The 27209-nt window shown below is 39.9% G+C and overlaps 1 protein-coding gene across 30 annotated transcripts in view; it reads left to right on the top strand.

Annotated features, from left to right (window-relative positions):
• BRSK2 (BR serine/threonine kinase 2) overlaps window positions 1-27209 on the top strand; it is a 282398-nt gene that overhangs the window by 85912 nt on the left and 169277 nt on the right. The gene's annotated exons all lie outside the window — the stretch shown is intronic.

Raw genomic sequence — 27209 nt, 5'->3', positions numbered from 1 at the left:
TTAATTCCATTCTGCAGATGAGATAACCGAATTATGGAGGGTGAGTGTGATATAGCAGGCCACTGGCACAAGCACAGATAAAGCTTAGCCCTCAAGTCCAGTGATCCGTGCCTATTGACAGCAGGTCACACTGCTGTGCTTAAGGTCAGAGCATAGAACCAGGGTGTTGTGAGGTGTATTCTACTGTAGCTCTGATGTGTGCGTTATTAGCTGCTGTTACAAACAGCGCAGCATGCCGCATGGTCTTTTTGGATGCACTGTTTAGTATTGAGATGGATACGTGTTTCACAGCATTGCCCTTGATGCTGCTGTGTACTCAGAGTCTGTCCCAGATTCCAGGATGCAGAGACATGACTCCGCAGAGATCAGCAGACCGTGTACATCAGCCTAAAAAAGCTCTGGATTTGGCCCATCCTCTCGAGCAGCAGAGCTGTGTTGCTGCTCACTCTGTCAGCCAAAAGTATCTGTGCAGGGTGTGCAGAGTGGCAGCTTTCCAGTTGTTCAGCAATTCTGGACAATGTGCTATTAAACCAAGTGTATCAAACGGTAGGAAGAACACAGTCCTCAAAGGGCAGAGTGCAGACACATTATAGTGTGATCTATTTATATCAAAGAGCTACACCTGTAACAAGACAACATTTCTGGAAGCTACCAATCATGCCCACTGTGCTATTAAAAGCATGTGACAGATGGATTCTGCAGTAATAATTTCCCCTGATCACTTAATAAAAATTCTGTCCTATCTGTCTTTCCTTTTGGACTTTTAAAGCATTGTGGTTGAATTTTGTTGTCTGAGGGATAATTTCAAGTGAGAAATAGTTACTCTAGGACTTTGCAAGGTCAGACGTATAGTCCTGCAGGCAACTACTGTGCAAGTTTCTCCACAGGCTGTTCTGCCCAATGCTTGCTACTCCCTGGCCCTGCAAAGAGCCCCCTGATGATCTGACCTGTGCCTTTCTGCTCTGTGGCATTTAGTGTGTGCTCATGCTGGAGCATAGCATGCTTCTATGGAAAGGCTATGTACATTCTTTTAAACATGCTCTACACACCTTTCAGAAGCATTTGAGCTGTTTTCTATAGTGAATTTGAATCCAAAGTTTCTACAAGAGGAATATGGGGAGTTTAGTCATCCCAAATGTTTTGGGATTTCTGCTTTTCTCATGGAGTATGCTTATGCCAACCTTAATGCATCTACTACGGCTCACGGAGCAGTGAGCACACAGCTGGGGGGGGCAGTGTTACAGTTATGCTTTCATTAGTTTATGTAAATGTAACAACACGATTTCTAGACAGAGCAGTGAGACGTTGCAGCCCACAAAACCCATAAATTAGAGATTGAATCTATTTTATTTTTGTCATCATCCTGGCTTTTCTGCACTGCTCTGAAGTCTTCCTTGATATATGATGACCGGCTCTGTTTTCTCCTTTAAAAGCAGTTGCAGCCTTATAAAAAATTTGTGCATCTTATAACTAAATAGGTCTTGATAGCTTTATGGAGGAGAATTGGGTGAAATACATTGTTCGTGGCAGAGGAGTACAGAAGGCGTTAGTTCTTTCAGATGATCACATGAAACTGCTTAATCAAGGAAAGCAGAGCAGAGTTGGCCTGTACCACTTTTGTCACCAGTAGATCTTTTCATGCAGTGATATTTTTATAATGATGTTGCTTGCAATAAAAGAAGCCTGATAGTTTGAAATAAATCTCTTTGCTTGGCCAGTCCTCAAAGAATATTTTTTGATTCTTATTAGCTGATAGCAGGATGACCATCACAATACAAGCTCAGCCCGATGCCAGCATTTTAAAATTAAAACACAGTTTGGTTGACACCAATGGACCTATCCCCTTGCTTTTGTGCATAAGGTAACTGCCTGCTTGGGAAGAAATATCTGTTTGGTAGAAGAGACCACAGGCAAAAGTATGGGATCTGGAAGAGCCAAACAAGACGTAGAGCTTGGGAAGCACATTTTGATCTCTGATGCATCATCTGTCCTGTCTGCTGAGGAACCTCAGTGGCTGGGAGAGGAGCTTAAATGCGGGACTTTCATGCAGGGAGCAAATTTAGTTCTATTGAGTTTTTGTAGAGAACTTTATGTGCTGAAACTCTCTCGTGTTGTATATTGACTGTGCAATGCCTGTACTACCCCTTGGGCATGCATGATAAAGGTTACATGCACGTGTCATGTTCGCTCCTTAAGTTTTCTGACAATGGCAGTGATCTTTGTATGTGTGATTTGTACAGCTTAGGGCTGGGTGGTGCTTTTTGTATCAGAGAAACACTTGTATATTCTGTTCCTGTGTTAACAGAAGATTTCCCCAAATTAAAAGGCAAAAGTCAACAGGTTTGCTGGTTCTTCCACTGGAGGGTTCCAAACTCTATTTTTTTCCCCTCATATTCCTTTCAAATCCTTTTTTATATTTTTAACTTTAATGATAACCAAAACTTGAAAGAGAGCAAACCCCAAACTTCTGACTCATTTCAGCAAGATATTTGAAGGGGTTTGTGTTGTTTCAGTGTATGGCAGTAAGCACTTGCAGAAGAACTGCTCTACTTTATGTCATCACAGGGGTTAGAGCAGAGTTCATTAAATTCCCTTCAGGAAGGAGGAGTAGGTCAGCCCTAGAACACTTTCCTGGGGAATTAATGAGAGTGTGGGGCAGGCCAGGAGAGAGACGAGGGACCTGGAATGAGAAATGCTAAGCATTTGAAAACAAAATTTAAAAAGAAGGAATAAAAACAAGGCAAAGTCTACTGGGGCATTCTGTGCTGCGTTATCCGCGTGTGCTGGAGTATTAAACATCTTTGGGCTGCGCTAATGATGCTGATAACAAGCCTGATCTTTTGATGTTTCTGTAAGCATCAAAGTGAAGGTCCTGGAAGGCCCCAGTTCATCAATATCCAGATCCCAGACAAAAAGAACTTTTTTGGTTTAGTTAATAGGTATGGATATTTTATTACATTTAATGTTTTGTTCCCAGGGGCTCTGGGAAAAGAAGACATGGAAGAGAAGTAAGCGAGAGTTTTGAAGTAGTCATGAATGGAGTTAAATGTGATTTAGAATAATAAGAATGCTCAAAATCCTTTACCTTTTCCCCATTATGATTTGTGCAATGAGGATGCAGAAGCTGTCATCCATGACTTGTAATAGTGAGAAGAGCTTTGTCAGTTAGGGGATGTCGATAGTTCCATATCGCCTGTAAGAAGTGAATGATTTGTGCAGTCGCTTCCAGATAGCTGCCACTGTTTTCCATGTCTGTGAATGAGGAAGGCTCTGTCATATCAGTGTTTAAACAGCCGTGGGCTCTGTCTCCTTCAGTCCTTCTGAAAAACTTCTTCCAAAGTAGACCCTGGTGTCCAGTGTCAGTACTGCTCCTGTGTCAGGGCTGTAAAGGAGTTATGTAGATGCTAAATGTGTAAAGGTACTAGGAAGAGGTAGAATGAGTTTTGTAGCATGTACCTCTCTTAAAATTCATTTACTTTTGGTAGCCAGTACTTCTACTGATGTGAAATGTGGGCTAGATGTTGGTAGTACTTGTATTTTGTGGTTCTTTACAGTACTAGGAAATTAAACTCATAATTAGAGGTGAAACCTCTGGCATGCATAAACCAAAATCAGGGAAGAAGAGCCCAGAGATCTTCACATAGAAGGCACTTACTCTTGGGTGCACAACAGAGAGGACTAGAGAAATGGTTCTGACTCATTTGTCAGAACTTCAAGCCCAGAATCTTACATCTTTGAAACCACTCTTCATTAATTCATCTAGTCCAAGTCCTACTCATGGAAGGCTACACACACACAGGGGGCTGCTGGAGCAGTTGAACGAATCAAAGTGAAATGTTAGCAGTCTGACACAGAGCTGCTTTAGTGGAATTATTGTCAGGTTTGGTCTTTTCCTAATGGCCTGTACTGCCACGAGAACCCACAAGCTCTTGTTTAGGTTAATGCGGTACAGAAACAAATGATGATAACTGCTGGCACTGCAATGGGATTGATGTGTCAGTCAAATGCTTCTAAATGCTCATGTGTTTGTGTTTTGAAGCAGAAGGACACTTTGTGTTTTTCAGTTATATGAATTCTTAACTGTGCAGACCCTCCTGTTTCAGCATTCCATTCCAACTCTAATAATTTCGTGTTGGATATTTAATTTTCCTTGCCATAAAAGAGACTGTAGCCATTTTTCTTCTGTGGATGTGGTTGTGTATAGCCACTTGAGATCAGTGATAATAAAAAAAAGTTGTCCTATTCAGACTAGAATTGTTGTTGGTTGATTACTGTTAAGTATCTCACATTTGCTTCCCTTCTTGGGAAAAGTAAGCAGAATGTATTCACAGGCTTGAGTTTGGAGTTACACGGGTGAGTTGACTGCTTTATTGTTGGACTCTCTCTGCTCGTGTGCACTGATATTTTTTTAATATTTTGTTTAAATGCCATCCCATCAGCAGTGCTAAAGAAGGCAGAACAGGCACTCAGAGCAGAAGATCCATGGTCATGGTTGGATACATAGATGATTGTGGGCATGACATTCAGAGATGAGTTTCAGAAAGCAGAAAAAGAGGGTTTTAAAAACAAACAGAGATGCCATCAAGCAGTCCTAGACACATGCCTAGACAAGACACTTAAAATCACTGAGCTGTTAACAGTAAGTTTGCCTCACTTCATCATATGCATCAGGTGCAGTGCTTCTGAGAGAGAAAAGATGAAAACTCACATTGGTCACCCTTTCTTGGATTTCTTTTGCCTTTGTGAGTATTTTGTTTGCTTCCCCACAGGAATTTTACAGCATTTGAGGAGGACCTATGGTTTTATTTTAAAGTACTAAGTCTAAGGCTCAGGGTTATACTGCACTCACAGCAGACTGTAAATAGTACAGTAAATAATTTTAAAATGCAGAAGCAGTAAAGGTGCCATCAAACAGAAGAGGCAATCAGAATCAGTCAGACTTCACTAAAGTCTCTCTTGTAATAACATCTCTTTAAAGATTATTTCATGTAATTTTCCCCTTATTTCTTTCTCGGGTGTCCATGACTCCTGCCTATTTTTGCAGGTTTACATATTACTGTTCTTGTGATGTCTGTACATGTAGTGGGTAGGGTTCTCATGGATCTTTTTTCTAGGCAAGTTTGTACTATGGAAGAGAAACCAATGTTCATCTGCTGTTTCCATCACTTATTCACGTTCTATCACTTTAAAAGAAGACGACATTTAATGTAGTTGGAAGATCACAGGCTTGAATAAATACATAAAAAATGTGTAAAAAGCATTTTGTTACCCATCATATCATATTTATGTATAACTCTGGAGTAGTTCTTCGTAAAGAAGTTTGTTGATTGAGCTGTTCAGATTTGTGAACTATGAAAGTACCCAAAGAGGATGCCCCCAGGTAACTGATTCTCATACAAGGTCTCTTAAGCTGCCTAATACCAACATTAGATTGAATATTTTGCCCTTTTTTAGGGTTTTTTAAGATGGTGAAGACATCTTGATGTAGGAACTTTTAAGTGCCCAGCTTTTCTCACTGGGGATCATCATGAGGCAAAATCAGGAAGGAACGGCTTCCTTCTTTCTTTCAGCTGCAAGTTTTATTCTGAAAATCTTCCTGGATTTTTAAAATGGTAGCCCTGCTTTCTTCATCCCCTCCCATATTAATCACAAAAACCTTTTTCTCTCTGGTCTCTTACCACCTCTGCTATCCCTCTTTGCTCTGTGTGTGCTAAACTACTCATCCTTGCCTGTCACTCTGATCATGTCACAGTCCCTCTCAATCTTCCAGTTACTCTGTTTTTTACCATGTCAAATTCAAGCTTCTGTTTTCCTCCTTCAGAGCCTCATTGTCTTTCCTCCTTTCTTTTTTTTTTTTTTTTTCTTCTTCTTTTTTTGCCATGGCTGTGTTTATCTGTCTGGTTTCCTTCAGTGCCTGTGGCAGTGTCCTTTATGCACAGTTGCCCACCTGACATCATCTCCCCTCCTTCAAGACATCCTTAAGATTGACTCCTGTTTTAGTGCCTGGCAGCAATCAGCTCACTAATGATGGCTTGGTTTAGCAGCAGACCAGGGACTGCTAATGGTATTTATTTATTCATGTTCCTTGTGGAAGCTAAAACATGCAGCTGATTGTGATTAGTTGATCTATATAACTTTACCCTTATTTTAGTCTCCTTCTTTCTCTGTATCCATGTCTTTTATTTTCGTTTGTTTTGTGATTCGGTTCCACACTTTTGAAGTCAGTTGTCTTACCTTTTCACTCCTTGCGTATTGAGATCCTGATTGCAATTAGAAGGGTTTAGCTTAATGATATACACGATGGCTTTTGCTACACCACGTCGGTAGTATTCTGGGATTTTCAAGAATGTAGGCATGCAGATGATCTGAGCAAACTGTAGCCATAGTTACTGTATGTGATGAGATGCTGGGAGTTTGTTGAGGGGACATTAGTGGAGCATGATAACGGTGTCATTTGAGACATTTGTGGAGAATGAAGTCAGTCCTTGTAGTGGAGGTAAGGCTGTTGGACAGCATTCTTGGTGCACGCTGTGCTTCAAGAAATTGCATCCTTCAGTACTTTCCACAGGCAACAGGAAGAAAGGGTTGATTTCTTCCTGGGTCAGCAGCTCTGTGGTGCCACGTGGAGCTCAGTCCCAGGCTGTTGGGTGTGCTCCTGTAATGCCACTTAATTCTTTTTTTGAAATAAACTGAAGGCTGTTCCACGTTGTGAAGTAATTTTTTAATACAGCTAAACTGTCCTTATTTGTCAGGCTGGAACCTCTAAACATGTATGTGCCATGAAACAGATCTGAGCTTGTTTTCCTATGGGCCTTGTTGAAATCCCATTGGGGTTTGGTGAGTAGCTCACAGCTGTGGGTCACAATGCTGGTGTCATGAGTGAGAACACCAGGCTTGACCACAGCAGAAGTGGTTTGTTTAGAAAGCTCTATAGGATAGAAAAGAAAGGAAAAAGTTGCTGAAGACTTACATGCTTTGTTTCTTAGTCTTTGAATTTAATCAATATGTAATTGTGGACTTATTTCAGCTGATCCTGGTTTTGCTTAGTTTGAATCGTATGACATATATCATATAAATTATATAGTGAATACGTGGTGGAAATATTCAACTTAGTTTCTAAGAACTTCAGGATATTTGCTGCTTTTTCATGCATTTATTTATAGCAGAAATCGAACCTTGTAAATGTTTGTTTTTCTTATAAAAACCTTCTGTGGTTTACTTGCATTTATGAAACGAGTGAGACAAAATTAATCATCCTTGTATTTTGAAGAAAGGGGATCTGATGTATCTTTGTGGTGGCATCTTCTCAGCAAGCTTAAGTGTTGCCTATATTTTTCCTTTACTTTGGTATCAGTTTTACATTTATTGCGCAGTGATTGTGGACCAGTGGCGTGTCTCAGAAATCCCTCCAAAGCTGAATTCTCAAGAGAAAATCTAGAGGTGAGATCACTACATTCCCAAAGGCTCTGTCATGGGCAAACTGTTATTTATTGTACTTGAGTGCAAGTATTGGTGAGCTGGTGCTGTGTGTGGAGATACACATCCTGTCTTAAAGTGCTCACAGTTTAACTCTGACAAATAATGTAACAAAGAAAGGTACATTGTTAAGCTTACGTGGAAGTAGGGCTGGGGAGAAGATCTGCTTAGAAAATTTTCTTTATGAAAAGCCTCTTCTTCAGGATGACAAGAACCAATGAAATGATTCAGGGTTGAAAAAAATAGAGAGAGAAAATGACTTTATTTTCGAGGAAAAACAAATGAGAGAGATTTGTGTTTCCTGGAAAAAATATCCCTGCAATGTTGAACATGCATCTTGATATCTGGACGGGGCATCTCATCCTGCAGCACTGACCTTTTTTCAATGTCATTTGCATACATCCCAGGAGGGCACTGAATTTATGTACTGGAATAAGTGTTGCAGGATCGAGCCTTTTGTACTGGGAGAAGGATGGAGCACAGGGAGTGAGCTGGGGAAGCAGGGCAGGTGTTGACAATTAATTCGTGAATTAGAAGGGGAAACTCATAAGGTCATCATGTCCCCCACTGAGATGTTCATATGCTTACAGAAAGTCTTCCCCATTTCCCCCCACTGATGCGAGGCAAAGGGAGGTGTGGAGCTGACAGGATGAATGATGAAGGCTTCCCCCAACCCATCGCCTCTCTGTGATGGAGTGACACATTTAACCTCCCCTGATGCTACTGCTGCAGGTGAAATGAATTATGCAATCCTCCGAATCCCTTATCGGTGCCGGGCTGTCTCAGGGGTTGGATGCAGCTGCTATAATTTTGGAGTTCTTTCCCTGCTTTAATGCCAAGTACAAATCATGCACATTTCTCTGCTTGAAGACCCCAGGCTGCTTTGAATATGGAACCGGTCTCCCTAGGGAGTGCAAAGGGGGAGGGGAGAACGGTGATGGAAGATAGGAAACCTGCACAGAATTACTAATCAGCCTCTGCCCTGTGTCTTCACAGGCTGAAGTTGGCTTCTTGCTGTGTTGCAAGCCTATCAAAGCAAAACACCTTCATTGTCAGACTTGTAGAAAGTGCTTTAAGTGTTTGCTGCAAAGGGTGGGTGGAGAATGGGAAGCCCCCTTTTTAACATTACTAGGGAGACCTAATTAAGCCAGTGATTTTCTTCATTGAGAAGCAATCATTGGTGGCCTTGAGGGTAATGAAACATCGGTCTGAACTCCTTTTTGTCGCTGATGCAATGGATATTGCTTGTCAATTGGCCACTGCCTGTTTTGCTGTGGATGATCTCTCTGTATCTCATCGTTTACTCACGTCTGTTGTTCCTTTTTGCAAAGGATGGTGAGCTCTCCTCTTTCCAACGTGCAGGATCACATTGCAGGACAGGGTAACGTTTTATGCCCCGCACAAAGCACTGAGAACAAATATCCTGAAATATGAGTTCTCTGATACCAGACAATTAAAGAACCTTGGGGTGGGGATGTAAAGATGGTGCTAAAAGCACACCCAGCGCTTAATAATTAATGCAGCTGATGAATTGCAGTGGTCCATTTATACTCGTTGTACTTCTTTGACTTCTCTTCCTGTTGAAATCAAGTACATGAGATGCCAGGGAGTTTTCCTACACAGTGCCATGGGTTATTGTCTCAGTTTCCTCTTTTATACGTAATCTGTGGGACGGAACATAATAGCACTTCTAGAATAAAGCAAACAAACTGAAAATAGGAATGAGATTGACAGTAGGAAAATGCTCACAAGTACCTCTGTGCACAAGCAGCAGTTTACGTGGACCTTTTGTCTTGAGATCTGCTAGCTGCAGACCAAAAGGAATGGGTTGCCAGACTGCCATCTCTGCTTGCATTGTGAGGTATCTGTACTAGGTAGCATGCTTTATCTAATTCTTGGTTAGTTGGGAGAACTGCAGGAGTTAAAATCATGGCTGCTCAGTCATCTTCACAGTCTCCTGTTCTGATAACATGCAGTGCAAAATCTATTTTCTGAGTAAGTTAAAACATACTTTTTTATATGAAACACATTAATTGCGTTATTGTATAACTGAAGGCTTTCCAGGAGAAAAAAAAAAAAAAGAATGTTTTAGTTGTTTTATTTCAAGGAACTTGAGTAGGTCTAGGCCTTTATTTAAATTTTTAAGTATATTTGTATACGTTTTAAAAGGATGGCCAGTTGCCGTGCTGCATGAAAATCTCCACCAGCCCTTACATGCGAGATTTTACTGATTTCAGTAGTGGAATTGACCTCCTTGGTGAAACACTCAGCAATAAACAATTAATAACCAGAGATGTCTAACAAAAGGAAGCAATGTAGCAATTTATTTCCCAATGTTTTGTTAATGAGCATGACGACTTTTCTCCAAAAAGCTGAACTGCTTGTTGCTGAACAGTGTGGGGAAAATGCCATCAGAGTTCATGCAGCGCTTCTGAAGTGCGTTGCGTTAAACAACATTTACCTTGTTTTCATCCTTCAGAGCTTTTTGTTCTTGTTGCTCTTTCAGCAGCTTCTTCTAATTTAATATCCTTTGTGTTTCTGTAAAACGCACATTTATAAATAGTTTTATTGTGCTGTAGGTTTGTCTCTTTTTTTGGTGTGATGGAAGTTTGATATCGTGATACTTTGTTATACGCTCATTATTAGGCTTTCACTTTGCTGCTTGGCCTAAGAGTTGTAAGGAAGTGTCAAGGAATGCTTATTGCTTTCCATGGGAAATAGAAGGGAAGGAAACATTATATCCTCTTGTGTGGAAACTGTACATTGTCTTCCTGCTTATTCCAGTGTCTTTTCTTATCTCACAACATTTGTTACTGGCCACATATGCCATCTTGCTGTTCATGCTTAAGGACAGTTGAGGAGGAGAAACAAATAGAGGTTTCAATTCTGGTTTCTCTCCTCATCACTTCTGGAAAATTCCAGTGTAATCCTGAGCAAGCCATTGAATTTCCATGAGCCTCATTTTTGTGTTAAGTGGGAATAAAGCACTTTATGGGATTGTTGCTTTAACTTAATAGTTTTCTGCGCTTTAGTTCTTGTGCCTTTCATCATGCCAGGCATTGTGCATGTAAAAGAATTCAATGGGTAAGAATAAATAGATGCCAGTTGCGGTTTTGTGAGTCCTTATCTGTTCCTTCTGAACTGTAGAGGGAGAACATTTTTCTCCTGACAGGTTTAGAGAATTTGCTAGATGAGGCCAGTCAGCAGTTCCTCATCTTTTTGCAGGCCTGCTGAAGTTTATTAGATTAAGACTTTAAGACAAATTTCCCAATATTATCTAGCTCCTTTGTGTTGGCTGAGTGAAACAAGTGGGCCTGAATATATCACCTCTACTTCTCCTTGGTGTTTGCTTCTAGCTTTCATTAGTCTTAAGGTTTTGTAACAGCTTAAGAGCTGTACTTCTTCCTCCAAGGTTCATTGGAGTGTGAGCAGGCAGAAGTGAGAGGGACAGAACAGCATTAAGGGCACTGATACACAATTTAGCAAGGAGGTACTGTCACTATCAAGCACTGGAGTCTGAGTTCTAGTTTTCTCATCTGTCAGCATTTACAAACTGCTGGCCTTTGTCATTGGTGCTGTACACATTGACCTGGGTAGAGCACAGGCTGCAAAACCCAGGCTAAGGCTTTGTTGGAAGCTGCATCCATTTAGCAGAAGAGAGTTAAAAGATGATGAATTGCTAAACACAACATGTTTAGGATCAGTGGCTCCTTGTCAGTCACCAGATGTCCTGTTCTGTGCTAGTACTGGTGGAGCTGGCACCTGGCAGGAGATACTCTTGTACACTGCCTGCCGCACTGCCTGCCACACTGCTATGGGCTCACTGGGGAGGTGCATGGTCACTGCGAGTCAAAGCAGGCTTTTCCCTGGTGCTGTGTTCAGTGATCCTGGTGTTGTAAACATTGGGTGCACCAGCAGCAGGGTTGGGAGACTTCAGAACTAAGTCAGTTGGTGATTGTTCCTATCTTGTTGCTGTACCCATGTGTTCCATCACTTTTCTGAAGCCCCATCACTAATCAGGAGCAATTAATTTATTCTCTCTCCTAATTTACAACTCGTCTTGGATAGTACACATTTGGAAGACCACTGCAAAGGTTTTGGTCCCCAAGTTCTTATGCAACCTATTGTAAATTCGGATGTAGCATAGCAGTATTCCTTACCCATGACCAAGTAGAAGGTGGGGAGAGTGCTTGGTTTTATTTACTTATATTTGCATTTACTTTTGATCTCTCTTCTCTGGACTTCTAATGCTACACTTGAAGTTGCGCTGTGATCTGGACCTCGTACAGCTTGTAATTCATATTATTTTTGTTACTAGTTTTTAATTACCTTCCTGCTTTTTCCTCCTCTCTCAGCTAGAAAAAAGAGAATGTTTGAGTAGGATGTATTCTACTTTCATTCTGCGGCACCGGGTGGGGATGTTTTGTCATTATGTATTGTAAATGATGAACCAGAAGCAACGCTCTGTGCTCTGGAGCATAGGTCAAATAAATTATCTAAGTCCTTTTGAATATGTATGGGATGGCCTCCAGCTTTTTATGAAAACTATTCTTGTGTAGTGTCTAACACTTTTTCTGTTTCATTAAGCGTTGATTCCACGTCTGTGCTGCAGCACTGAAGCATCAGGGCTTTTCCTGGCAACCGGATGAATTTGTCACTTTTCAGTAGGCAACAGTGTTTTTCAGGATTTTAGCCTGTGCTGAGTCTGTACAAACACTTTGTCCGTGGTGTCCATGGGCACTGCAGGGTCAGACCCTGCAGGTCTTTCAGGTAACTTTGTTGACAGGTGTGGTTTTGTACAGACTGCACATCAAAGCAGCTTCTTGTATTTTAGGAAACATTTTCTAGTAGTATGCTGAGTGATAATGGATGGATACTTCTGAGAGAGAAGCATTGCATTCCCAGAGTTGCTGGCAGGGAGAACTCCTACAGCATTGCACTTTGTTTTATTATTGCATCTCTTACTGTGTCAAGTTAAATTCAAACCGAATGACTGTGATGCAGGTTGATGAATAGCACAACAGTAGAATACACCAGATAAACAAGGAAATGGGTGCTAGAAACATCAAGGCAAGAAACTTGTCTGTAAGAGTAGCTACTGTCATTGTTTCCCTTATAACTGCTGTCTTTTCAAGAACAGGGCAACAGTATTTCTTAATATATGAAAGCCTTCCAGTGAGGTCAAGGAGTTGTGATCCTCTATATCAGCTGGTCATAGCCTAACTGATGGAATGAACTATGGTTACAACTACTTCTACTCACACCTCGGTTGCCCCTTGAGTTTAGTGGCATGATTAAATCTGCCAAATGCTGCCTTGGTAATATTAGTCAAGATGTGAACTGCTGCAGCCAGCATCAAGAAGTGTGTCTAGACTTTGTGCCTATTGGTATATCTTAATGAGTTTATTAGGTTATAATGGAAACTTTGTGTTGTTGGGGTTGCAAATGGTTGTGTTGCGCTGGTAGGCCTCAGGGCTTTATAGTCCTCTCTCTCCTCCCCCTCCTCCTTTAATCCCAAAACAAACAACAAAACCAACATAGAGAAAAACAAAAAGCTAGCTTTAGAACAAGAGTTCATTTGAAAGATAATAAGTATGGAAGAGCTGCTTCAGGAGCATAGGAACCTCATCAAATATAAAAAACAGGAGGTGTTCTGTTTTCTGACTTAATTATATGCTCTTCTATTCTATATTATTGAGCGAGCACAGTTTGGTTTCATTTTCTTTTAATGGAAAATGAAGAAGTAACTGTCTGTACCTTTCCAGGAATAGATTTCCTTGATTTTAATGCAATAGAGAATTACAGGTTTATAAAGCAATTCCAGCAAGTTGAGGGGAGGGAAGGGGAGAAACAAAACAAACAAGTGAAGAAACAAGATCGGGAGAAGTAAGCCTTTGAAACAGAAATTAATTTCTGTCCCTTGTAGCAATACACTCGTTAGTGGGCTACAAAGGTAGTTCTTGGTGATCCCTTTGTGCACCTGTTTCAGATGGCAAGTTCTCTCATGGTAGCAGTCATTGTGCAATTAATAACATTCCTCAGGATTCGGCAAGCAACAGGATGAAACATGCTTTTTCACAGTTTATTTTCTGATTCAGTTTTCCCCTCTTTGAGGGAAGTGACTTGTTTTCAGAGTCTGTCATTGTTGTATTTTGCTGAAAAACATTGAAGTGTAAATTGCCATTCAAAGCAGTCTTGTTAGTTTTTAGAAATTGCTTGGCTAAAAATTGTGTTACACAAGAGAAAAAAGTAAGACGACTGTAGTGAAGGTAGAGTTACAGAGGTCCAGGAGCTGGAACTGACTCTGAGAAGTGGATATTCCAAGCAGGTTATTTATACACTCTGGTGTTCAATGGTCACCTGTGGTCAGACGCATTTGTACAATCATAAAATAATCCTAAGTTGGAAGGGACCATAAAGATCATTGAGTCCAGGTCAACAACATCCGTTTCTCTGTTTCTCTATGTATTTGCTTAATGCACTGAAAAAGTGAAATATCTGTAGTGTTTTGTTTGGCTTAGGGAGTCTAGTTCATTGCAACCAAGGGGTTGGTTCTGTCATTCTTTTACAAGCACTTGGCTGGTATTTTCAGCAGAGCTTCTTAGAGAAATTTGTTTTCCAGGATATGTATGTGGATGTGTGAGAGGCTGAGGGAAGCTGCACAGAATCAAGTGCTGAAATAACAAATACAGCCTTATAATTCCGCTTTTCACAAATGACATTTCAGTCCTTTACCTTATTTCTTCCACCACATAGTTATCCCTCTCTATTATTGTTTGGGTGTGAAAGACAGATTAGCAGAGATGTTAATAGCCCCAAAGCATGTTATCTTCAAACAAGCTGAGATGGATTTTTCACACTCCTTCTTACTCACAGCTCATGAAAGCTGCTACTGCAACTCAAGTTTGAGTCTTTCATCCAAGTCAATTTTTCATGGTTATAGAAAGTTCAAAAGTCAGGTTTCAGTTTTGACCTTTCAGCCTCTGATTTTGGAAGCTGGATTTTACAGTAACTAGCAATGAGGAATGATAGAGTAGGAATTTTCTTTTTTTGAACTTTAAAGTCCTTTTTCTTTTCCAGGAAGAAAATAGAAAGAAAAATACAGTTTGCTGTAATTAAGTAATACGTCTAGCGATACCAACTATTATTGTCTCAGCTCTCATTGGTTATCAAAAAGAGATTTCATAGAATCACTCAGGTTGGAAAAGATCTTAAAGATATCAAATCCAACAGTGACCTAACCATACTACCCTAACTAACAACTGTCTGTAGCTACCAGCATCATCTTTCTGGCCCTTTTTGAAGATGGGCATCACATTTGCCCGTCTCCCGTCTGCCGGGACATCCCCAGATAGCCAGGAAATTTGTGTTGAGAAAATTCAAATAGTCACAAACAGTAGTAAATCCCAACTATTGTGTGTTGCCTAATGGCCCAGCAACTTTGATTTTAGGATTGTAATGTTTTCAACCTATAATTTTTACAAAAGTCCATGATCATGACAATATCGTAGCTTAAACCAAGACATCAGAAAGAATCTTTTAGTACTGAATTTACTTCTTCAGTATTTTAGACAACCATGCCAGCCAGTCATATTACAAAAATCTATCAGGCTTCAGCTCAACAGGCACTTACTTCCTTGGTGGTTTGTCCACAGAAATACTATCTGAAAAGTGTCTTCTATCCTACCAGAATTATTTAGAGATAAGATGTTCTGAATCATTTGGAGCTAACTTCCATAAGGATACTAAAAGTAGATAAAAATGTTTTTAATAAAATATTTTAAAGCATTTTTTCAGGCATTTTTTTTCTTCTGTTTTGCATGAACTAAAGTGCCTTGGCTGCTGTTTTTCAATCCTCATGCAACCTGAGAGCCATATGTTGTTTCACATTCTTTTGTTCTGATATGGTGGCTAGAAGGGGCACTGCAGTGTTACCTGCAGTGAAGGAACCCCTTATTTTTATCTAGATTTTTCAAGTATTTTGTTTTGGTAATTGAAACCGGCTGGGAAAAACCTTTGAGAAAAGAGTAAAGGAATAAACAAAAGAGTAAACGCATATTTTTCCTAAAAAAAAAATAAAAAATAAAAGCTCCAGAGAAATGCTGGAAAGATGATAAGGGGTAAATGTGAGAGACATTAACTACAGGTAAAAGAAAACTAGCATGTGGCTACAGAAGCTATATGTCTACACAAGGCTACTGAGTACAGCCTATGAAAAGTGCATCAAGTGTGCGCTATCAGAAATCTCTGCCTGTCTAAGCTTGAGTCCTCTGAACTCATGATAAGATAGTAAATGGATTCTTGAAACAGTCCTATGGGAATATGAAATAATTCAGAACTTTAAAACCTTGTGTATTTTACTGCCAAACAGTCTCAAATAACTCTCAGTTAGGCAGTGGTAATAACCGCTGCTGTGGATGCAGTTCCTTGCTCTGCCTTGGTCACTTGGCTCTCAGGCAATCACCTGCTCTTCTGCCCCCATCTGAGAGCAGATTGACCCACTGTAGGTCTGTTTGGCTTCCCTGTGCTTCCTGCAGTGTGTAGACAGTGTTCTGTTTCTACTGGAATTTAGTAAACAATAGTAGAACATTTTTACAGCAGAAGGCCCATAGTGCTGAGAGTTCACGACAGCAGATTGGAGGGGCTGTTCACTGCTGTTAAACTGCAGGAGGGTCCTGACATCACAAGCTCCCTTTTGTCTACAGAACTGAACAAATAGTGCCATGAGGTAGTTATTTTTATTTTTATATTTTAAGCTATATTTTAGGTCCATTCTTAAGAGAGAAAAGCCTTTTGAATTTTCTTTGTAATGTCTTAGTTGAATGTGGAGACCTACGTTAGTAGTAATCGCTATTTTCATACTCTGTTGTTTCTTCTGTCTTTGCTACTTTCCAGCTTCCTCTGTTAGTCTAAATGTAAGGAATCATAAAACTGGAAAAATCACGAAATCAAAAAATGTGATATTTACCCAAAGCATTGGGGATGGTTTTCTTTTTCCGTATGAAGTAGTAAATATTCAAAGTTTTGGAGTGTGTCACAGAGATGTATGGACAGCAAAAAGCAGTTTTAATGGTAGAGAAGGAAACAATTTATATTAGTGAGTGTAACGTGTTTAATAGTGCTAATGACAGTTTTATGATATTAATTTTGGCATGCTAACAGTTCTGGCATCCAAAATAGCAAGTATTGCTCATGTGCCATGTCCATCCTGTTAAGGAAATAGTAAATATCGATGATTTACAATCCTGCCATCTGAACACTTAATTCTGTCCTTCCTCCAGCCAACACCCTCTTTTTTATACAGGGGAAGAATTCTTTCATGTGGGGAAGTAATGATTTTGGTCTTTTTTCAAATCTTTAGAAAACAAAGAAATAGCAGTTTGTGTGTGCCTTTTCTACTTGACTCAATCCTCTGTCTCCCTTCAGCCAGCAGCCACTTAATCATTTCATTACAGTCCCACTGTACCAATGTTATGTTTAAGGTTGAGGTGGCATTTTCATCAGCAACCCAAGCTGTCATTTTCAGCTTTCCCAGAGCAATACTCCTCAAGCTGAAATCTCTGTATTTGCTTTTTGCCAACAAGTAATAGTAAGATCTTGGATTTTTTTTAAATTTTTATTTCTTTTTCTGAAAGACATCAGCTAACCCAGGAAGTGCCAGAATTGTAATCCTGAAGGTAGATAAATGCCTTTTCCTTTTTGTTATTTTGCTTGAAAACAGTTTGCTGAGAGATGGATCTGACTTGATGCTATGCAGCCATATACATAGACAAGAATTAGCATGGAGCTCTTTTGCACTTCCTCTTTTACAGCTTTCTGTAATGGTATGCATGGTTTTGCATAGACTGTGCATCTCTTAAATTAGGCGATATCTGTGAATGATATGGTCTAGTTCTTTATAGGTCATTTTCCATAACTTTTTAGATCTTCATTTAACAAGGGAGCTGAACGTTGGCTTGGCACAAGGAGTTTGCTTCCATGCAGTGCTGAATTAGGTCTTAACACCTACTGAAGCCTGGCAAAAGACCTGCTTGAGAACTGCAACCCATTACACATGGAAGGTGAGAACAGAGGAAAGCGTTGACTGAATGAGGCTGTGCTTTGAGCATCTTTGGTTTCCATTATTTAAAGATGAAAAGTAGCGTCTGGTCCAGATAGCACTTGGATAAGAAATCTGAAGGGTATAAAAAGGAGTCCATTCATATATGCAGCTTTCATTCCTACTCTCCTGTTTATAGGTGTCAGTTCACTTGTGCCAAAAAGGCACATTTAGCTTGGCTCAGTAGGCTACTTTCCTGCTTTTGGATTCATGGGTCCTGATTCCATTTCTTGATGGAAAGGATTCTTTACAAACAAGAATCATCCTTCATTTGATTTTATTTTCTTGGTTACCTTTCGGAATGTTTTCTATATGCATCACGCTTTGCTGTTTTTCTCTTTCTTGGATTGAATACACCTACTTACTGTCAGTTTTCATTACGGTTACGCTTGAGTCGTCGTTATAATTCTAAATCTGTGCTTTCTGTGGATTCAGTCAATCCAGAAAAAACTTCATTGTCCTGGGGATTTACAATTTTTTTCCAGTAAGAAGGTGAATTTGTATTTTTGAGATGCTGGAGCAACATGATTAGTGAAAGCAAAATTTATAATTTTAGCTTGTAAATGGCAATATCACATAGGATGATTATTTTTTTGTACTGCATTGGTACTGTGCAGTGAACATGTTGAGAATGGGAAGGTACAAAAAGAAACCGTGCCTTTCTTTGTAATTGGGAAAACTGAGGCACCAAAAAATTGCCTACTTAGCCTTAGTATCAAATAAAGCAAATAAAGCTTCAGAATTGAATCTTCAAAGCTCTATAAGATTGAATTGATCTTTTATGGTAAGAATTTAAATAAATCTACAGCAATGTTGGGCATACTTATCCTTGCATGTGGAAATTGGTAGGGAGCACAGAGGATTGGAAAAATTTGGAAGATTTTAGTCTAAGTATTTCACCATGAAGCTGGAAATACAGCTCAGTGCTTAAAATGTAACAAACATGAATGTGTCTTCATCCATTGTCCAAACTGAGGGGGAAAAAAAGATAAATAATCAACTGGCAGCGAGTAAATGGTAAAATGTAATTTAATCTTAATAGTTTTTCCATTTTGATAATGTAACGGGATGGTTGTGGCAGAAGGCAGATTTTAAAATGCAGGGTTTGTATCTTGACAGTTTTATCGTTAAATTGTTTTGTGGTTTGGAAATGTGTAATAAAAATACTGCGTTATGAATAAAACCCTAATGTTGTAAATGAGCTTCAGCCTGTCAGGCACCACAGCAGAAGAGGAGTTTGAAATCTCCCCTTCACCTTCAGTATGCAATTAGAACAGGTAACTAACCACCAACAGAGGCTTGCTGCACGAGTGCAGCTCAGCTACTAAGCAAGGAAGTAATTTTGAAAATATATAGTTAGAGTTTATGTCGGTGATTAAAAGAAAATGATTTTTTTTTGGCCAAGTTACTATAGATGAAAAACCGGTCATAAAATGGCTGCTTAAGGGCTGTAATTCAAAGGGAGATTATACCAGCACAAAACGTTGATGTTATGCATTCTTTCTGGTTTTCCTCAGAAGCTGAAATGCCCATCACTGCTGAAAATTTTCATGCACAGATCCTGAAAGTAGGGCGTGAGCAACAATTTCTGTGCCAAGAAAAGAATTTCCAGAGCAGAACCTCATCTCTGTTATCATGACTGAGAAATATCCAATTTCTTGTCCCTACTCAAATGTGCCATTATACCAGCACACACGCATAACTTGTTTTCAGTGCTGCTTTATTTATAGGCCTTTTTTTCTTTCCAAGTCTGTTTCTATCAGAGGATCTTGTTATTTCACCTCCTTTTTGTCTTGCCAAACATCGCACTGAGCTGTGTGTGTTGCTGCTCAGGATGGCATGAGATTTAAGCCAGCAGAGGAGGAGCTGGTTCCTGCCTTTCCCCATGCAGTAAAGGTGATTTGGAGGACTAGGGGGTTTGTTCACAGACATATGAAAGGGTGGTTCATTCCCATAGGCCAGCTGTGCATTGTATAACCTGACCACACATGGACTCAGACTGTGATGTATTGAAGTCCCAGTGGGTGTTTCAGAAGCTGGCTGCAGGCCTGCCTTTCTTCCTTGATCAGCAGTTAGGAAAACTTTCCTCTGGCCACATCTTAATGCTATTTCTCTGCCATCTTTATACCATGAAGTTACTTAAGGTTGATTACTGTAAGCACTGAGTAAAGCTGTAGCTAGTTCCTTAAATCCAGCTCGTGCCGTAGGATATATATTGCAACATTAAAACATCAAACAGTTTGGTCTTCTGTGAGCTATTTGCTGGAGTAAAAGGTTTAAAAGAAAAAAGTGTCAACTTTTACTATTGCATAGCAATTTTTCTTGCATCGAGCTTTAATACCCAGAGGCTGGGAAGTGGTCTCTGAGGCACTCTGCAGCAAGCACAGACTTCCTTAGGTCTGTTTGTGCCAGAGTTTTCTGTGCTCACCCTGAGACAGTTAAAGAGAAGCTGTAGGAATGTGAGTCAGATTAAGGGGTTTGTTGTACATGCAGCACTTTGTGATGCAGTGATGGTTGAGCCAGGCAGGACTCTGTAGCCCAGATTTCATTTGTCCTCATACTATAGAAAGTGGCTATGTGCAGTGCCACTGTGGTGCTGTGGTAAAAGAGAAAGCTTCAGTGCAAGGCTTCTTTTGTTGATGATCTAGAGGGATGTATTAGGCTGTCGTATTTCCTCTTACCCCATTTCTGATGGTGGTCTCATGAATCAATGCTATTCTTTCACACTTTTTAGAAATCAATTTGATTTTGTTCTTGCACACATCAGTGCCTTTTTGATGGAAAATATAGTGAGAGAATCTCCAAGAAAGTCTCATTGATTATTAGAGCTGCTTAGAAAAGAAAAAGTGAATAAGGAAAACACATTTCATAGGGAAGGGGTGACATGAAGGTAAGTGCTGGGACTCTGGGGGTCCTGTTTTGTTCTTGCCGCAGGCATAAACTCCCTTGGGTAACTTGCTTTGACCAAGTCAGCATATACCTCTGTGTCTTCATTTCTCTACTTCTGTAATGGTGAAAGTCACAAATCCCATCTGACATGAAAAAAAGAGGAGGATTTATTGATTGCAAGTATTGTAAAGAACTAAAATACAGCACTCCAGAGTGTAATAAAATCTTAGATAGAAATAAATGAGATATGTTCCTAACCACATGTGAATCTTTGTTGCTACCTTTCCTCAATGAGTTTGGGCGAGTCGTCTGAACTGTGTGAGCCTCAGTCTTCTCGTATGCAAAATAAAGGCAAACATTTGTATGGCTATTGTGGAATCAGTTAGTTAAAATCTGCTGGTAAACGTAAATAAATAGATAAACTCCCAGTACTTCTTTTAAGTTTTATTTTGGGGATGATCACACCGTATTTTTCTTCATTTTGAGATGTGTCTTCACTTAACGAACTTCACAGTGTTTGGAAAAAAAGAAAAGAGGTTCTTAGTATGTGTCCTCCTTCAATGAATTGGAAAGCACAGAATATAGTGGCTACAGGAGATAAATGATATATGGTTTAATAGTAAATAATAATTGCATATCATTTACTAATATAGATATATATAAGGTAAATACATGGTTGCATATACATATATAGATGCATGTATATATCTACATGTCTATACATATATACATACATACGTATGTATGTATATATGCATGGACATATGTATGTATGTGTATATATGTGTATGTATGTATACATATGTGTATATATATATGCATAGAGATAGATGATCAGAGATTGTAGAATCACCAAGGTTGGAAAGACCCACAGGATTACCCAGTCCAGCCATAAGATGATTTCTGTAATCATCTTATACAGAAGGGCTGCAGTTCAGGGAGGCAGTTTGGCACAGAAGTCAGAAGCAAGTTTAAGATGGGAATATAATTAATATAATTAAGCATCTGCAATTTGAGTAAATTTGAATGAGATCCCGAGATGTGTTCATGGTACCCATATCCTGCTGGAACATGGGATTGTACTTGAGTGTTCCCAGTATCAGTGCACCAATGAAGGTCTTTGCCATTGAATTCAGCAAGTTGGGCGGCAAGCTCTGGCCCTTGTGTGCATGGCAGGCTGGGCCATGCAGTCAGCAGAGGTGGGTTATGAGATACTCCTTCAAGGGTTTCCTCTGCTCAGGTTGCAAGTCACTCAAATAGGAGAGAAGTGGAAGCTGGTTTGGGTTGCCTTCTTTTCACTGATGGTTCCGTATGTTATACTCTCTGCTGCCAAACTCTGTCCTGTTTCAACAGTAAGAGAAAGGGATTCCACCTTTTCTGTTGGGGGGACTTTTTTTAGTCTCATGGTTCTTGCTGCTAAAATATGGTTCCTGAGATACTTAACCTACATTTTCTTTTGCTGAATTACATCATATTAAACTGAGTTATTACTCCAGACCATATTAAATATTTATTTTTCTCTATCCCCATTTTGTGCTGTTTTGTTTGAGTTTGATGTACAGATTATTCTGAATGCAAATAACTGTAAAATGATGAAGTTATTAAACAATGAGGCATCTAGTAGTAGAAAATAAAGTGAAAACATTTCTAAAGCTTTCTGTGTTGTTAGGTGCAATGACACAGGGAGAATGTTATGAGAAAGCAAACTGGAGCTTTCTGATACCCCTCAAGAGTTTATAATAAAGATCTTAGAAGCAGAAGGGGGTTAATGTAACTGAAAATTAGCGGCCCCCATCCCTCTCATTTCTTTTCTGGTATTGTACTCAATTTGTGTCTTTGATCTTTATGAAACTGAACACTTTTCACACCTGTGGAAAAGGTAAGGCGTTGTGAAAGGAAGAATTTACCACCAAATTTAAAATATTTACTTGTCTACCAGACTATCTTGTGCTTATCTACCAGAGTATTTCTTGTCTACTACAAATATGTTAGGCTCACTTTTCTGTAGGAATAGATAATAGTACTGCTGCTGGGTTGTTTTGTGGGCTCTGTGACTGTGGCTTCCTTACATTTCAACCTCCTAAATGATGTCAATAGACATCACTGCTTTTGGAATGTGTTACCATTTCAGGTAGAAAGCTGTACGATCAGTTGTTTCCTACTTTGAATGATACAGAGTTTAGTGTCCATCTGGAGAGAGCCTGCTTGATTTCTGGCTGCGGCATATTACCTGTCCTCCATCACAGAGTACAGTGGAGACACTGGATTTCAGCCTCAACACTGGCAATAAACTGTGTTTATTGAATGAGAGGTGAAGTCTTCTGGCAAATGTTATTTAAACTTTACATGGCTAATTACAACGTGAGACCTAATCCAGTTGTTGCATACTAATCTTCTCATTCCTTCTTCTAGCTGACTGCTGTAAGAGTTTAGTATGGTGATGCCCAGAAGTTGCCAGGCCTGTATTGCCTCAGGTGGCATATGTATACTTAACATCCCTTACGCTAGTTGTAGACAACCAAAAAACTCTGATGTAGTGCAATGCTCTACCTGCACACAGTGTCTGCTAAGGTAAAGAATGTGTGCTATGGAGGCTGCAAGAGGGATCAGAAATGTGCCAGGCTGCTGGGGACACTGTCGGTAAGACGAGCAGAGGGCTTTGGGATTCATGCTGTGTTGAGTATCTGGATTTGCTTGTAAATGTTTTACTTCTCTGAACTGTTAGTATTTATTTGGCTGAAGTGCTGCAAGTTTGGTGGTTATTTTGGTTGTTTTATAGCATGATTGAAGTGAGTTTAGCTTAACTGTGGATATGAAGGATGTCGCAATCCATCAGACTCTGTGAAAGTGACACAGGAGAGCAGCACGGAGATACTTGCTCAACGACTGGCACATAGTATTTGCATGGCTAACTTGTCAAAACTGGTTTCTGCTATCCTTAGCCCTAAAGCTCATGAAAACTGGGCTTCTGCCTTTCTGCCTCATACTTCATTGCCAAATAGCCCAAGGGAAAGCAAAAAATCGCTTGGTATTGTAAGGCATAATTGCTGATCAGGATATAGTAATGCAAGACTTCAAATACCGCTTTGGGAGAGCTGCTCTTCTTGTCTACAGGAACTGTAAGAACTGCACAGGTAGTTTGATAGAACATTCCTTCCCTTTCTCCTCTTAAGACACGTTTATTTTTGCTCCTGTTTGACTGAGGTGTCTTTACAAGTAACATGGGAGAATTTAGGTTCTTTATTCTCAATGTTGTTCAAGCATTAATTCAGGTCTCCCATTCTGTGAGCTCTTGGTTGTAGCTCATTCCACAAAAGACATGTGACAGTCAAAGGCCCAGACAGTGTAAGAGACTTACCATTGTGTAAGTGTCAATGCCAGCCACGTGTAATCGGAATAAAATATGTATCTGTTTAGACAGAACAGTAAAAATACTCTCCTTCACCATGTTTTGAACCAAGTTAGAAAAACATGCCCTTCAGACTCTCCTACATTCATTTTTCTTTGTGAATCCCTCTGTGTTTGTAAAATAGAGTGCTGAGGACCTGTTTTCTTGTCCAGAGGAAATTTGTCTCATTTACTATGAAACCATAACAAGCAAAGATGGAAAGGGTGGTGCATTTCTCGCCAATGCGGCTACTACTTCCCAAACATATGCTGTCACAGCTTCCGTTACTATCCAGAACACACATCCAAACACTTCTCCTTTGTTTCTCTGGCAAAGAGATGAAAGACAGTTCATGGTATGAGATCAGAAGTCCTGTCTTGTACTGATTGCCCTGAGTGGTTCCAGTTAACTTTGTGTTATTGCCTTCTGCTGGCTTTGAAAGTGTGGAGGGATCGGAGCAATATTCCACTCAAGTAATTACTCTTAGTGGCTGTGGGTGCATATACAGTGCTGGGTGAATATGGGCCTGGTTGTTTTGCTGAACTGAGACCGGGGTGCTTTCTGCCTTTTCCATGGCCAGGATCTCAGATTTTCAAGTGTCCGGCACTCTGGAACTTGAAACCAGCATTTGAGATGCTTTGTGCTGCTCTAAAAATGACTCCCTGCCTTCCCCACATCCGCATTTGTATACTTGATTAATGTATTTGAAATCCTGTCTAGATTCAGTGGCTTACATTTATGTAAGGTCTGAGGAGCTTTTGTCTCCTAAATAGATTATTTACAGTGAAAGGAAAATTACTCTTCCCACCTTTTCACTGCCAGCTTAGTTTATGCATATGTGGATTGTGATGTGTCATAGACTAAGTGACATCACAGGATCCACTTTAGATACCTGTGATGCGATGAGCGCTCAGAATTGCCAAACCCTTGAGAACATCACTTCTCTCATCCTGTGCTGCAGTGGATCTACGGTGCTGGGTGAGATTCCCCCCCCCCCATCTGACTGATGTAAGATTCATGCTGCTGAAGGCTGCAGGGGAAAACTGCATCTCGGTCCGATGATGCTGGTAGAGTTATGCATAGGGAGTGGGCAGAAGTCCCTACCGCATACTTCAAAGAGTTTCTCCTCTGATTCTTGAATATCTTTCTGAAGGAAAAAAGGAACAACACTGCTACCACAAACATAAATTCCCGCAGTGCTAATAAGGGTCCTTAGGCCCCCAGTGTATTAATTACTGTAAAGAAAAAGTAAAAAATGCATTTATTTTATTTTTAATTAAATTTAGGAAAGCATACAGAAATGGCATTTTAAAGAGCTCCTTTGAATCTTATGGGCTATCCTATGTTTCACTACTTATATTTTCAAAATATAAGATAAAAAATTTAATATTTTTTTAAAATTAAATACAGTAGGACTGAGTCTGTCTTGTGACATGTAAATGAAGTCTTTAATATATACATTTATGTATGTACTTATATATATACTTATGTATGCCATTTGTTCATGTGTAACTGAGATGTGAATCTACAACTGTGAGCTTCTTTTCATTAGAAACAAGACTTTAGCACCTAGAAGGCGAGCTGTCTTTCGAAAGCCTGTAGATTCTACGTGCCACCCATTCAGAGAAGGATAATGCTGTCTTACCCAGTAGCTGTCAGAGGAAAGGTCACTTGACTTGGCTTGACTTTCTAGTTTTCCTTATCTGAGCAGGGGCAACTGAGAAAACAGCAGTTATTGTCTTCATCACAGCTGAGTCTTTGGCCTGTTCCCAAAGTGGTCCAATCACATGGTCTTTCTCCCAGGGAGGGCTTCATTTTACAGTGTAACCTCACAGCTGCTGGAGCCTGCAGGGACCCCTTGTCCTCAGTGTCATCCCTCTAAGGCATCTGCTTAGCAATGCTGCTTCTGGCTGAGACTTTGAAGGCTACAGTATGAGCTGTCTTCCCATCAGGCATCTCAGACGCTTCCTGTCTGTCCTTGCATTCCCGCTGCTATTGTCTTTGTGGACAGAAAGTGCTAGCCATGTTGCTTTTGACTTGCATACTACTCTTACAGCAACTGGTGAGACAATATGATTGGGGAACTTATTAGCCTTGCTAGCTGAAGCAAAATTCAAAAGCAGATGGGAATGCATCCTATGATACCTCATGCTTACTGCAACAATGGTGGAGTGCCTAATGTTGGCAGTATAGGATTCCCTGTGCTCCTTGAGCATATGGCATTGAAGCATGGTTTGTTTTGGATAACAAAATATAAGTTGGATTGAATAAACATCTATCTCAGGTTGCAAGAATTTTCTGTAGGAAATATGAATGAAGTGTGGCATATGCTAAAGAAGTGTATACATATATCTTCAGTAAAATGGTTTCTTGTTTGCTTAGCTTGCACAGAAATATGTATGTTTGGTGTTCATCTTTTTGTTGTTGTTGTTATCCTGAATGAAGGATCCTGGGACGGCAGAACATTTACTTAACATGTGTACTGTGTTTGTTCAGAGTTATTTACTGAGTGCTTCCTGTGGGACAAGGAGAAGGGGGATGATCAACTTTTCCAAGCTTTGCATGGGTAATTAATTGTGCTAGACTGCCGAGTGAGCAGGAGCAGAGTGTATGCCCGATTAATTACTTTGTGTCTCTGATTTGTAGTGATGACAGAAAATTACCAGTAAATTCAGTATTCCACATAGGATGTTTGAGCATGACAAAGATGTTCATGATGTAGTGTTTCAATCTGGGCTCCCTGAGAACCCTGGCATAGGTGATTTGATGATTGTTTTAGTGATATAAAAAGACCCTTTAAAAATTAAAAATGCCCAGGTATGTGAAGTGGTTTTAGTTAGAAATTGCATAAAGAAAATCCTATAAATATATTAATATATACATTTATATTTTTGTTGGCATCATATTAATATGGCTCAGTTCTTTCTATAGTTGATGTCTTGGGCAAAAGTGCCTAAGAGAAAAAGAGCTGGAAATACTTTTGATCCCTCCCATGTGACGTTGTTTTCTGCTTCTTCACAAAGCTTCTGTAGCTTTCTGTGAGAAGTCCAAATGCTCAGACATTTTCTTAAGCCCCTCTCCTGATTTTGGAAGCTGTGTTAGATGCTGATGGCCTCAGTACTGCTTGCTCACTGTTATACATATATATATAGAGAGAGAGAGAGAGAGTGGGAGATAAGAGTTGTCCCCAGGAACCACTGGGATTCTCAGTGGAGTAGAACACTCGTTCATAGTAAGAATCACTACACCAGGCTTGCTTTTTAAGGGTTGCTTTGAAGAATAAATAAATTGGAGGGGAAGCTGAAAAGCTGTGTAACATTTGTTAAGTTGGATGAGAGGCAAAATTTCTTGAGTTAT

The sequence above is a fragment of the Coturnix japonica genome, chromosome 5 (assembly GCF_054131305.1).
Source record: "Coturnix japonica strain WE chromosome 5, WE-NBRP24, whole genome shotgun sequence".
Classification (NCBI taxonomy): Eukaryota; Metazoa; Chordata; class Aves; order Galliformes; family Phasianidae; genus Coturnix; species Coturnix japonica.
Note: the sequence above shows the minus strand (reverse complement) of the source record. Positions and strands in the feature narration are given on the sequence as shown.